We start from the raw sequence: 14180 nt of genomic DNA, 5'->3' as shown, positions 1-14180 counted from the left end.
TATCTGGCTCTCCAGCCAAGGTGGGAGGCCGTCATACACCAATGTGCTTGGGCAGCACAGTGTTAATAAGTTGGGTCCGCTTAGAATATCTGGCACTCCAGCCAGGGCCGGAGGCCGTCATACATCGATGTGCTTGGGCAGCACGGTGTTAATAAGTTGGGTTACCTTTGAATGTCTGGCACTCCAGGCAGGGCGGGAGGCCATCATACACCGATGTGCTTGGGCAGCACAGTGTTAATAAGTTGGGTCACCTTAGAATTTCTGGCTCTCCAGCCAAGGTGGGAGGCCGTCATACACCAATGTGCTCGGGCAGCACAGTGTTAATAAGTTGGGTCAGCTTAGCATATCTGGCACTCCAGCCAAGGCGGGAGGCCGTCGTACACCAATGTGCTCGGGCAGCACAGTGTTAATAAGTTGGGTCCGCTTAGAATATCTGGCACTCCAGCCAGGGCCGGAGGCCGTCATACACCGATGTGCTTGGGCAGCATGGTGTTAATAAGTTGGTTTACCTTAGAATATCTGGCACTCCAGCCAGGGCCGGAGGCCATCATACACCGATGTGCTTGGGCAGCATGGTGTTAATAAGTTGGGTCACCGTAGAATATCTGGCTCTCCAGTCAAGATGGGAGGCCGTCATACACCAATGTGCTCGGACAGCACAGTGTTAATAAGTTAGGTTCGCTTAGAATATCTGGCACTCCAGCCAGGGCCGGAGGCCGTCATACACCGATGTGCTCGGGCAGCACAGTGTTAATAAGTTGGGTTACCTTAGAATATCTGGCACTCCAGGCAGGGCGGGAGGCTGTCATACACCAATGTGCTTGGGCAGCACAGTGTTAATAAGTTGGGTCACCTTAGAATATCTGGCTCTCCAGCCAAGGCGGGAGGGCGTCAAGCACCAATGTGCTTGGGCAGCACAGTGTTAATAAGTTGGGTCACCTAGGAATATCTGGCACTCCAGCCAAGGCGGGAGGGCTTCAAGCACCAATGTGCTCGGGCAGCACGGTGTTAATAAGTTGGGTCACATTAGAATATCTGGCTCTCCAGCCAGGGCCGGAGGCCGTCATACACCGATGTGCTTGGGCAGCACAGTGTTAATAAGTTGGGTCAGAAGATGGACACTAGAGGCGTGCGTCTTTTGGTTTTGGTTAACAAAGATTTGCAAAGATTCAAAGTAATTCTGTGCATTGCAAGATCCTTTCACCTCTCCACGAGATAGTTTCTGCTCTGATCAAACGCCGCTAAACCTGGAAATGTATAGCCTTTTAGAGAGCTTTTCTACGCACAGTTGAGTTCAACAGGAGAAGATCGCAATGGCCCTGATTACAAGGGGCAATCAGGTGTGGTAATAATAGTGTATTCCTTGTTTGCCACTTCACTGGGTAACTGACAGGCATTGAAAGGCAGTTTATTGAATTTACACCATGTTATCTGAGAAGTTTCAAACCTTTGTTACTAGCTGATGACCCTGGAAAGCCCGCAGGGTGGGTTAAGCTCACTGTCCAGTCTAGACCACGGAGTTAGTGAAAAGTAATAAGTGTGAAAGAAAGACTCCACTTTTGCTCCCCCAAGAGTATCTGCAGATGTCACATGAAATGAATTTTATGCACCCCTAACTTAGTCTGCTTGTGACCGGAAGATGTTCAGAGAGGCGTGAGGGTGAGCTCGAAGCATGTGAATCGGTCATGCTTCCGGTCAGCCATGCTTCCGGTCAGTTACATCCCTGAGTACCATCCTAAACAGCTCATTCCCAGCATGGCCCCTGCTGCATCATTTCCTGCGTATGTCCTTCGCACAGCTCATATTTTGCACAGCATGCACCCTGCATGATTGGTATCCGTTTCACAGGCATACCCTGCACAGCTCGCACTGTGCACAGCTCAGGCATCTTAAACAGCTCATAGAGAAGTGTGGCTCACTGGTTAGAGCAGCAGACCCTGATGCAGAGGTCTGGCCTGGGACCAGGGTTCAATTCCCCGCCTCGGCAGGTCTTGGGCTCAAAATTCCACGGACCTGACAATTCTCGCCTCAGTGCCTATTCCAATCATGGAGTCCCACTCTGCAACTCTGGGCAATAGCTTGCTTAATCTCCACAATGGCCCCCACAACGCTAAGGATGCCTGGCCTCCACCTTGGCGGTGCCCATGAGTGGACACCTCACAGGGAAAGCCAGGATGGGTTCCACAGCGGTATTCGTACAAGCGCCTTGAGACCCTTGCGGGTGAGGAGTGCGCTATACAAGTATCAATTTACATTTACATATCCTACACAGCTCATACCCTGAACAGCTCCGGTCGCACCTTTTCCCGCTTGTGCTCAGAGTTGTCTTTCAGTGCAGTCTGTTTTACTGATACCCTTTTTATGTTGGTATATATTTTATGCTCAGCTGCCAGGCTGTATTACTCATAAGCAGCCATCCTTTCAGTTCTGAGGCACATACCTCACTCACTCACTCACTCCGAGTCAAGCAGGGAAACTCTGACGTTTGCTCCAAAGATGGCGTCCTGCAGACACGTACAAAACACTGTGGGCAAACAGTTCCTCTGTTATGGCACGTTTGTGAAAGGTGTCACTATATGCCAGTAGTGTTGTCGCTGGGAGATCTGAATTTCAGATCATAATGCCCTCACACACCTGTTAGGGTGTCATGCTTCATCATAGGGCGCTCCTCGTCGGACCGGCGCTGCAATGTCCAACGGGCCTGGTGGCTACTTTGGCGGAGTTCTTGTGATCTGAGATCGCCGTATGTGAGAGGAGTATGTGGGCAACTGGTGCTATGTGTATAGTAACGTGAGTGGGTGATTTTTAAAACAGGCTCCAGATCTAAGAATATTTTAATTCGAAAAATAGAACTGGGACGGGGTAAAAACAGTGGTGCCGCCAGCAGGACATAAAGTACCTAGGTTGGCCTGCAGACACGTGACATCCTCACGCTGCTGCGATAGGCTGCGGGCCGGCTGGTGCTTCTTGAGTACGTCACTGTCAGTAGTGCACTCGTCCCTGCCAGGTACTCACCCAAACAACGTTCTTGGCCTGACTGAGGGGCATATTATCAATCCAGGCGATACAATTATCGCCCCTTTAGCGGCAGAAAACTGCCGCTAAAACGGCGATAATGGACTTGATAATATGCTCTATGGAATTCCAATGGAAGCCCATGTTAGACTCCTTCACATCAAACATGGGCTTCAAAGGGAATTCCATAGAGCATATTATTATCAAGCCCATTATCGCCGTTTTAGCGGCAGTTTTCTGCCGCTAAAGCGGCGATACATTTATCACCTGTCTTGTTAATATGCCCCTTAGTTTGTCGAGAGGAAGTTTCAAGGTCTGCTCTAGAAAATGAGGATTAACATCTAGAATTTGTCTTTTGTACATTAAATGCTTTACTGCATGACTAACTCACGCTAATTTTGGCAGTTTTTGCTATGGGGAAATTGCGAGTTCTGATGTTTGGAGCAAATCTCAGAATCGCCGAAAAAGACGTTTGTGCTGGGCTCCATTTCAACCCAGTTTTCAGACAAGTACATCTTATGCAAAACCATTTTGTTCGTGGTTAAATTAGGCTATATATAACTACATACAATTGCTAGAAAGTTCACAATTTTCACTTGAATGTGGCTAAACGAAAACTTTCACAAACTTCATAATGTTGAAAACTATTTCATAAAAGGTATTGTTAAGAACAAAAAGTTACAACTTTGCACTTCCATAATGGGCACTCGCATAGGTAAGCACCCACGTGCCCTTTTCACGTATAGGTGGAGATGCAGGCACCGTGCACACTGCCGAGATAAGCGCTATATAAACACCTCTTCTTGCATACATGCATCTATGCTGAGTGTATTTCTTAAATCCAGCAGATTTGTAAAACAAAGGGGCCCCACGTGCCAAGAGCGCTAGAAACATTGTAATAACTGGCACTTTGCCATTAACCAAACATGGTAAAGAATAAACCGCGAGCAGTTGTCTATAATTTGTCCAGTGAGGAAACGACTATTTGAAAAAGAAGGTTTTTAGTTGTGGGTGGAAATAAGAGACCATGTAAACTGTGAGCCTGGGGGGAGAGTGCAGCATGAAGGGTAGAGTACATGAAAACAAGACACCGACATCCTGAAGGAAGAATAGGGTTGAAAATACAAAATGAAACTGCCTGGAGACGCCACTGAAACGGACATTTGATTGTAAGGGGTAAATGAAGAAACCAAGAACTGGGTAAGGGAAGAAATTGCTTCAGCTAAATGATGGAATGGAATGATGCGTGGAAGTTCTACAGTGCGGATTGGCAAGGCCAGCAGAAAACCAGAGGAGCTAATGTAGGTAAAGGGATGGGATCAAGAACAAAAATGAAAATGACAAATGTTTCTAATTCAGGATTTAGGCGATATGCTAAAAGAGACTGCTTTTTCCAAGTGCCAGACGAGCTCACGCCAGCCAGAAGTTGTCTCTTAGGCGTTGCGTTAGTAGTTATATATCACTTTCGATAACCCTTCTGAGGCTTAAAGCACTTCTCTGGGTGCCTGGTTGATTTATTTATATAGCGCTATATACACCTGGTGAGGCTGTGAAGCACTCGGATTTGCATTGGTTCTTGGGCACCCTTCGCAGGGCATGGCTGAATGGCTGTTGCTTAGTTTGACCTCCAAGAGCCGTGTTGATGTGTTACATGAGGTCTGATGACATGGTAAATGCACAGTGCGCTAAATGTAACTGCACATTCACTTGGGTGGTACAGAGGGCGTGAGGATATATATCATTTTTGGGATGAGCAGGGTCATGCGTAGAAACCACAGTTGGTTTTCATCAGAGGGTTCATTAAGGTATCTGAAGCTCACTCAGTAGCATCAGTGGAGCTAAACCGCTGGGTATTACGTGGAGCAACCCAGTGGAGGCACTGATAAACCACCAAGGAGTGTTATATGGAGCCTACGCTGGAGTGACAGAGGTACAACCCAGTGGATGCACTGATAAACCACCAAGGAGTGTTATAATGAGTGCCCCCTGGAGTGACAGAGGTACAACCCAGTGGAGGCACTGATAATCCACCAAGGAGTGTTATATGGAGCCTACGCTGAAGTGACAGAGGTACAACCCAGTGGAGGCGCTGATATACCACCAAGGAGTGTTATAATGAGTGCCCCCTGGAGTGACAGAGGTACAACCCAGTGGAGGCACTGATAAACCACCAAGGAGTGTTATATGGAGCCTACGCTGGAGTGACAGAGGTACAACCCAGTGGATGCACTGATGAACCACCAAGGAGTGTTATAATGAGTGCCCCCTGAAGTGACAGAGGTACAACCCAGTGGAGGCGCTGATAAACCACCAAGGAGTGTTATAATGAGTGCCCCCTGGAGTGACCGAGGTAGAACCCAGTGGAGGCACTGATAAACCACCAAGGAGTGTTATATGGAGCCTACGCTGGAGTGACAGAGGTACAACTCTGTGGAGGCACTGATAAGCCACCAAGGAGTGTTATATGGAGCCTACGCTGGAGTGACAGAGGTACAACCCAGTGGAGGCACTGATAAACCACCAAGGAGTGTTATATGGAGCCTACGCTGGAGGGACAGAGGTACAACCCAGTGCAGGCACTGATAAACCACCAAGGAGTGTTATATGGAGCCTACGCTGGAGTGACAGAGGTATAACCCTGTGGAGGTACTGATAAACCACCAAGGAGTGTTATATGGAGCCTACGCTGGAGTGACAGAGGTACAACCCAGTGGAGGCACTGATAAACCACCAAGGAGTGTTATATGGAGCCTACGCTGGAGTGACAGAGGTACAACCCAGTGCAGACACTGATAAACCACCAAGGAGTGTTATATGGAGCCTACGCTGGAGTGACAGAGGTACAACCCAGTGGAGGCACTGATAATCCACCAAGGAGTGTTATATGGAGCCTACGCTGGAGTGACAGAGGTACAACCCAGTGGAGGCACTGATAAACAACCAAGGAGTGTTATAATGAGTGCCCCCTAGAGTGACAGAGGTACAACCCAGTGCAGAAGCTGATAAACCACCAAGGAGTGTTATAATGAGTGCCCCCTAGAGTGACAGAGGTACAACCCAGTGGAGGCACTGATAAACCACCAAGGAGTGTTATATGGAGCCTACACTGGAGTGACAGAGGTACAACCCAGTGGAGGCACTGATAAACCACCAAGGAGTGTTATATGGAGCCTACGCTGGAGTGACAGAGGTACAACCCAGTGGTGGCACTGATAAACCACCAAGGAGTGTTATATGAAGCCTACGCTGGAGTGACAGAGGTACAACCATGTGGAGGCACTGATAAACCACCAAGGAGTGTTATATGAAGCCTACGCTGGAGTGACAAAGGTACAACCCAGTGCAGACACTGATAAACCACCAAGGAGTGTTATATGGAGCCTAAGCTGGAGTGACAGAGGTACAACCCAGTGGAGGCACTGATAAACCACCAAGGAGTGTTATATGGAGCGTACGCTGGAGTGACAGAGGTACAACCCTGTGGAGGCACTGATAAACCACCAAGGAGTGTTATATGGAGACTACGCTGGAGTGACAGAGGTACAACCCTGTGGAGGCACTGATAAACCACCAAGGAGTGTTATATGGAGCCTACGCTGGAGTGACAGAGGTACAACCCAGTGGAGGCACTGATAAACCAACAAGGAGTGTTATATGGAGCCTACGCTGGAGTGACAGAGGTACAACCCAGTGGAGGCACTGATAAACCGCCAAGGAGTTTTATATGAAGCCTACGCTGGAGTGACAGAGGTACAACCCTGTGGAGGCACTGATAAACCACCAAGGAGTGTTATATGGAGCCTACGCTGGAGTGACAGAGGTACAACCCAGTGGATGCACTGATAAACCACCAAGGAGTGTTATAATGAGTGCCCCCTGGAGTGACAGAGGTACAACCCAGTGGAGGCACTGATAATCCACCAAGGAGTGTTATATGGAGCCTACGCTGGAGTGACAGAGGTACAACCCAGTGGAGGCGCTGATATACCACCAAGGAGTGTTATAATGAGTGCCCCCTGGAGTGACAGAGGTACAACCCAGTGGAGGCACTGATAAACCACCAAGGAGTGTTATATGGAGCCTACGCTGGAGTGACAGAGGTACAACCCAGTGGATGCACTGATAAACCACCAAGGAGTGTTATAATGAGTGCCCCCTGAAGTGACAGAGGTACAACCCAGTGGAGGCGCTGATAAACCACCAAGGAGTGTTATAATGAGTGCCCCCTGGAGTGACCGAGGTACAACCCAGTGGAGGCACTGATAAACCACCAAGGAGTGTTATATGGAGCCTACGCTGGAGTGACAGAGGTACAACTCTGTGGAGGCACTGATAAGCCACCAAGGAGTGTTATATGGAGCCTACGCTGGAGTGACAGAGGTACAACCCAGTGGAGGCACTGATAAACCACCAAGGAGTGTTATATGGAGCCTACGCTGGAGGGACAGAGGTACAACCCAGTGGAGGCACTGATAAACCACCAAGGAGTGTTATATGGAGCCTACGCTGGAGTGACAGAGGTATAACCCTGTGGAGGCACTGATAAACCACCAAGGAGTGTTATATGGAGCCTACGCTGGAGTGACAGAGGTACAACCCAGTGGAGGCACTGATAAACCACCAAGGAGTGTTATATGGAGCCTACGCTGGAGTGACAGAGGTACAACCCAGTGCAGACACTGATAAACCACCAAGGAGTGTTATATGGAGCCTACGCTGGAGTGACAGAGGTACAACCCAGTGGAGGCACTGATAATCCACCAAGGAGTGTTATATGGAGCCTACGCTGGAGTGACAGAGGTACAACCCAGTGGAGGCACTGATAAACAACCAAGGAGTGTTATAATGAGTGCCCCCTAGAGTGACAGAGGTACAACCCAGTGCAGACGCTGATAAACCACCAAGGAGTGTTATAATGAGTGCCCCCTAGAGTGACAGAGGTACAACCCAGTGGAGGCACTGATAAACCACCAAGGAGTGTTATATGGAGCCTACACTGGAGTGACAGAGGTATAACCCTGTGGAGGCACTGATAAACCACCAAGGAGTGTTATATGGAGCCTACGCTGGAGTGACAGAGGTACAACCCAGTGGAGGCACTGATAAACCACCAAGGAGTGTTATATGGAGCCTACGCTGGAGTGACAGAGGTACAACCCAGTGCAGACACTGATAAACCACCAAGGAGTGTTATATGGAGCCTACGCTGGAGTGACAGAGGTACAACCCAGTGGTGGCACTGATAAACCACCAAGGAGTGTTATATGAAGCCTACGCTGGAGTGACAGAGGTACAACCATGTGGAGGCACTGATAAACCACCAAGGAGTGTTATATGAAGCCTACGCTGGAGTGACAAAGGTACAACCCAGTGCAGATACTGATAAACCACCAAGGAGTGTTATATGGAGCCTAAGCTGGAGTGACAGAGGTACAACCCAGTGGAGGCACTGATAAACCACCAAGGAGTGTTATATGGAGCCTACGCTGGAGTGACAGAGGTACAACCCTGTGGAGGCACTGATAAACCAGCAAGGAGTGTTATATGGAGACTACGCTGGAGTGACAGAGGTACAACCCTGTGGAGGCACTGATAAACCACCAAGGAGTGTTATATGGAGCCTACGCTGGAGTGACAGAGGTACAACCCAGTGGAGGCACTGATGAACCACCAAGAAGTGTTATATGGAGCCTAGGCTGGAGTGACAGAGGTACAACCCTGTGGAGGCAGTGATAAACCACCAAGGAGTGTTATATGGAGCCTACGCTGGAGTGACAGAGGTACAACCCAGTGTAGGCACTGATAAACCACCAAGGAGTGTTATAATGAGTGCCCCTGGAGTGGCAGAGGTACAACCCAGTACAGACACTGATAACACACCAAGGAGTGTTATAATGAGTGCCCCCTGGAGTGACAGATGTACAACCCAGTACAGACACTGATAAACCACCAAGGAGTGTTATAATGAGTGCCCCCTGGAGTGACAGAGGTACAACCCAGTACAGACACTGATAAACCACCAATGAGTGTTATGATGAGTGCCCCCTTGAGTGACAGAGGTACAACCCAGTACAGACACTGATATACCACCAAGGAGTGTTATAATGAGTGCCCCCTGGAGTGACAGAGGTACAACCCAGTGCAGACACTGATAAACCACCACGAAGCTCAACCTCGAATGTGGGTTCTAACAATGTGACGTGGTGACTTTCAGCTCATATATTACAAAGTGTGGGGCACCCATCAAGCACAAACTGAGGTCAGAGGCATTCTTACCATGGACAAGGATTTCATAACTTTGGTCACGGTCACTTTGTATATCAGTCTCCTCTTACCTTTCATGTGTCCAAGAATACCAGCTTTTCCCTTAATGTGTCAGAGAATACCAGCTCTTCCCTTTTATGTGTCTGAGAATGCCAGCTCTTCCCTTTATGTGTCAGAGAATACCAGCTCTTCCATGTATATGTCTAAAAATACCAGCTCTTCCATTTATGTATCCAAGAATACCAGCTCTTCCCTTATGTGTCTGAGAATACCAGCCTTCCTTTTATATGTCTGAGAATAACAGCTCTTCTCTTTATGTGTCCAAGAATACCAGCTCTTCCCTTTATGTGTCTAAGACTACCAGCTCTTCCCTTAATGTGTCAGAGAATACCAGCTCTTCCCTTTATGTGTTCAAGAATACCAGCTCTTCCATTTATTTGTCTGAAAATGAGAGATGTGGTGTAACAGGCTAGAGCAGTCAACCTCAAAGCTGTGGAACCGGGTTCAAGTTTCGGCAGGGATGCTCCATGTAGGAGAGTGGGATCTGCTTCACATGTTTACCCCCACTTTTTGCTGGTGTTTCACTGTTTTTCGACTTTAGTCTGGCTGGGACCCGGCTATTCAGGGCCCCAGCCTAGCTGCTTCCTCTCTAAATTGATTTCCAGTACTTTAGGTACACTCCAGATTGGATTCTGGGGTACCCTTGTGAGTCCCTAGTATATGGTATACTATGTACCCAGGGCATAGGTACCCCGGAGGCCTGCCAGGGGCTGAAGCATGTATTGTGCCACCCCAGGAAAGCCCTTCAAAATTACACCACAGGTCTGCTACTGCAGCCTGGGTAAGATGGTGCATGCACCCCTTACTGAGGTATAGGTTCACTATGCCTCACATATCACTGCACATAGTAACCTATCAGTCACCCCTATGGCAGGCCTTATCAATCCTGAAGGCAGGGTGCTTGGTTATATGTGAGAGGGTGCCCAGGCATGAGTTGAGCCTATCTGCAGCCTTCGGAATCTCTTATCCGGGGTTGTCAGTGGTGCAGCCTGACCATATACTCTTAAGTGCATTATATCTAAAACGGTTAATGCTAACATTGGACTGGCTGCACGGAAACATGTCGTGTTTGATGTCAAACACCTTGGAATCATACCCCCACATCAGTTATTGGTGTGAGGATATGATCCCACCCTTCTAGAGCAAAAGACATGGCAGTACTGGTATACCCGGTAGAAATCTAATAGAGCCCTGGCATCACAAAATGAAGGCTGCAGCCACAGACACGGGTCTGACCTCCTGCTGCTGACCGAAACTCCGGCAGGGGAGGCCTGAACAATAGGTTTCCTGTCACAGGGAGGTGTAACCACCTCCCAGACAGGCTTATGTGTATTGGGGCTGGGTGGGAGCACTCTCGGAGTGCTTTGAGGTCCTGCACTGGGGGCACATTTGGTGTCCCTGTGCATAGTCCAGCTCAAACCGGTTCAGGGGCTTCCAGCCCCTGCTCTGGCATGAAACTGGACAAAGGAAATGGGTGTAGCCACCCCTCTTTCCAAACCCTCCCATAGGTGGGTCCCCAGAGTTAGTACAACTCCTTCCTTAGGTATAAGTAAGGAACCTCTGCAAGCAGAACTTTAGATATCCCTGGACGAAACTCTGAAGCTGAATCCTGGAACTTTGACGCTCTACTAATGACTAGAGGACTGAAGAAATCTCCCTTGAGGTCAAGGAGTGACTCCCCTGCTTGGCAGGCACCAACAAAGCATTTTGCCAGTCTGTATCTCCCAAGCTCCCGCCGGACTCCGAAGTATTTGCAGCCCAGGAAGAGGATTTCCAGACATCTCAGAGGCCGATAGCGAGTCTCCAGCAAAGCTGAGACCCGCAGCCCTTGTGAGTAGCGTGGAACCGGAACTCATGGTCACTGTGCACTTTTGCAAGTGTATTGACTTCTCGACGTCTTTTGAAGTCGTGCTTGGGCTCACTTGTAGCCCCCACCACGAGCAAAGAATTCACTGAAGATTGTCAGCCTAGTCACCCCGAGTGACCCGTGGGCCGCCATTTTGTGTTTCTTCCCGAGGTCCCTTTGTGATCCCTGGTCCGTCGACTGGTGGGTCCCTGAGGGGGTAACTTTGATTTTCCTTGGGCTTCCCTGGTTGCTCCAGACGTGCCCGGACTCCCTACCAAGTGGTGAGTCCCTCAGACCGTGCTGGTCTGTACCGAAGCATCTTTCTCCTTTCTGCGTGGGTTGCTGTTGCCAAGGCTTGTTGTGTCCAATCTGGGCACCGAGACTGCAGCACTTGACATTCTTTATGGGGCAGCTCGAATCCAGCTCCTGGTCATCCTCGATGCCTCCTGGTCTTCATGGCTGAAGAGTCAAGCTTCACCTCCTTCACCTGAAATCACCGGACATCGGTGGGCATCTGCTTATCGTCCTCCTGGTCACTGGTAAGTGACCCAGACTCTATCCCCTCTGCTTTCAGGTTCTTCTCAACTTTGATCCAGGCTTGGATCTCTTCGGACACTTCGCATCTTCCCGGCAGCAGCAGTTCTTTGCCAGCTCCCATTGAAATCGACGACGCGACCCGATACTATTTGACACCTATGCACCCGGCTTCCCTGGATGAGGTAACACGAGTACTCTGGTTCTCCCGTGGGTGTTGGCCCTAGAACTTCCTAAGTCCCAAAGGGTTTGGTCCTGACTCATTTCTAAGTGTTCCTAATCTTTAAAAATCTAACCGCGACTTTCCCCATAGAAGCTAACGGGAGCTCGCGGCTGTGTTCTCACACTGCACACGGCCCCCGTGGGACCCCTGTGTCACTACCTTGGGTGGTTCCTTGGGGTCCCAGCGATTCTACAGGCTCTAGGCCTTGAGTCTAGTTGAGTCGTGGTTCTTATACCACTATTTTAGTATATGGTTTGGCTCGCCCCTAGGGCCTGACGTGTCTTTGTGCTATTTTACTGTCATATTTGAAGTGTAACTTATGTGTTTTGACCTCTAGTCTCATAAAGAGACTAGGAGAGTGTGTTTAGAAATAAATACATATATTTTATATATATACCTGGTGTGGTTGTCTTTCATTTAGCCACTCAAGAGATTATAGACTGGTAAAACAAACTGCTTTACATTCCTTCAAGACTTAGCCTGAAGGCTGCTCTCCATTGCTACCACTAGGATAGCTTTCAATAAAGATTGTCTTTAACCTATAACCAATAAGGGGTTGTTTGGACTGGTACAGGGTGCCCACTATAACTATTGAACAGCATATGCCAGGCCAATTTCTCACACTCCACATCCTGTGATTCTGGACAAATCACTTAATATCCCCATGCCTAAAAATGAATGTGTCTATCTGTAATTCCACTGGTGCTCACGTAAAGCACTCCAATACCTTCGGGTCAAGTCTGCGCTATATAAAACTAAAATAATAATGCCAGCTCTTCCCTTTATGTATCCAAGAATACCAGCTCTTCCTTTATGTGTCCGAGAATACCAGCTCTTCCCTTTATGTGTCTGAGAATACCAGCTCTTCCCTTTATGTGTCCGAGAATGCCAGCTGTTCCATTTATGTGTCTGAGAATACCAATTCTTCACTTTATGTGCTCGAAAATACCAGCTCTTCAATGTATGTGTCTAAGAATACCAGCTCTTCCATTTATATGTCTAAGAATACCATCTCTTCCATTTATGTGTCCGAGAATATCAGCTCTTCCCTTATGTGTCTGAGAATACCAGCTCTTCCATTTATGTGTCCGAGAATGCCAGCTCTTCCATTTATGTGTCTGACAATACCAACTCTTCCCTTTATGTGTCCGAAAATACCAGCTCTTCTATTTATGTGTCCAAGAATACCAGCTCTTCCATTTATATGTCTAAGAATACCAGCTCTTCCATTTATGTGTCCAAGAATACCAGCTCTTCCCTTAATGTGTCTGAAAATACCAGCTCTTCCCTTTATGTTTTCAAGAATACCAGCTCTTCCCTTTAAGTGTCCAAGAATACCAGCTCTTCCATTTATTTGTCTGAAAATGAGAGATGCGGTCTAACAGGCTAGAGCAGTCAACCTCAAAGCTGGGGAACCGGGTTCAAGTCTCAGCAGGGATGCTCCATGTAGGAGAGTAGGATCTGCTTCACATGTTTACCCCCACGTTTTGCAGGTGTTTCACTGTTTTTCGACTTTAGTCTGGCTGGGACCCAGCTATTCCCTTTATGTGTCCAAGAATACCGGCTCTTCCCTTTATGTGTCTGAGAATACCAGCTCTTTCATTTATGTATCCAAGAATACCAGCTCTTCCATTTATGTGTCCAAGAATACCAGCTCTTCCCTTTATGTGTCTGAGAATACCAGCTCTTCCCTTATGTGTCTGAGAATACCAGCTCTTTCCTTATGTGTCTGAGAATGCCAGCTCTTTCCTTTATGTGTCAGAGAATATCAGCTCTTCCATTTATGTGTCCAAGAATACCAACTCTTCCTTTATGTGTCTAAGAATACCAGCTCTTCCCTTTATGTTTCTAAGAATACCAGCTCTTCCCTTTATGTGTCTAAGAATTCCAGCTCTTTCATTTATGTGTCTGAGAATACCAGCTGTTCCCTTTATGTGTCTGAGACTAGCAGCTCTTCCATTTATGTGTCTAAGACTACCAACTCTTTCATTTATGTGTCCGAGAATACCAACTCTTCCTTTATGTGTCCAATAATACCAGCTCTACCCTTTATGTGTCTGAGACTACTAGCTCTTCCATTTATGTGTCTGAGAATGCCTGCTCCTCACTTTTGTCTCTGAAAATACCTTAATCTCCAGTTAGACACCAAAGCACATGGATCTGCACATTATAAGTAAACAAAAAGGGTAGTGAAGTGCTCTTATGCCGATTAATGTTAGTGTTAGTTATTTAGACAGC

At 48.0% G+C, this 14180-nt stretch overlaps 1 protein-coding gene across 1 annotated transcript in view; it reads left to right on the top strand.

Moving 5' to 3' along the window:
* LOC146863410 (putative carboxypeptidase X1) overlaps window positions 1–14180 on the top strand; it is a 315940-nt gene that overhangs the window by 132005 nt on the left and 169755 nt on the right. The gene's annotated exons all lie outside the window — the stretch shown is intronic.

The sequence above is a fragment of the Triturus cristatus genome, chromosome 2_2 (assembly GCF_964204655.1).
Source record: "Triturus cristatus chromosome 2_2, aTriCri1.1, whole genome shotgun sequence".
Lineage (NCBI taxonomy): Eukaryota > Metazoa > Chordata > Amphibia > Caudata > Salamandridae > Triturus > Triturus cristatus.
The sequence above is the reverse complement of the archived record's forward strand: the minus strand, read 5'-3'. Positions and strand labels throughout refer to the sequence as shown.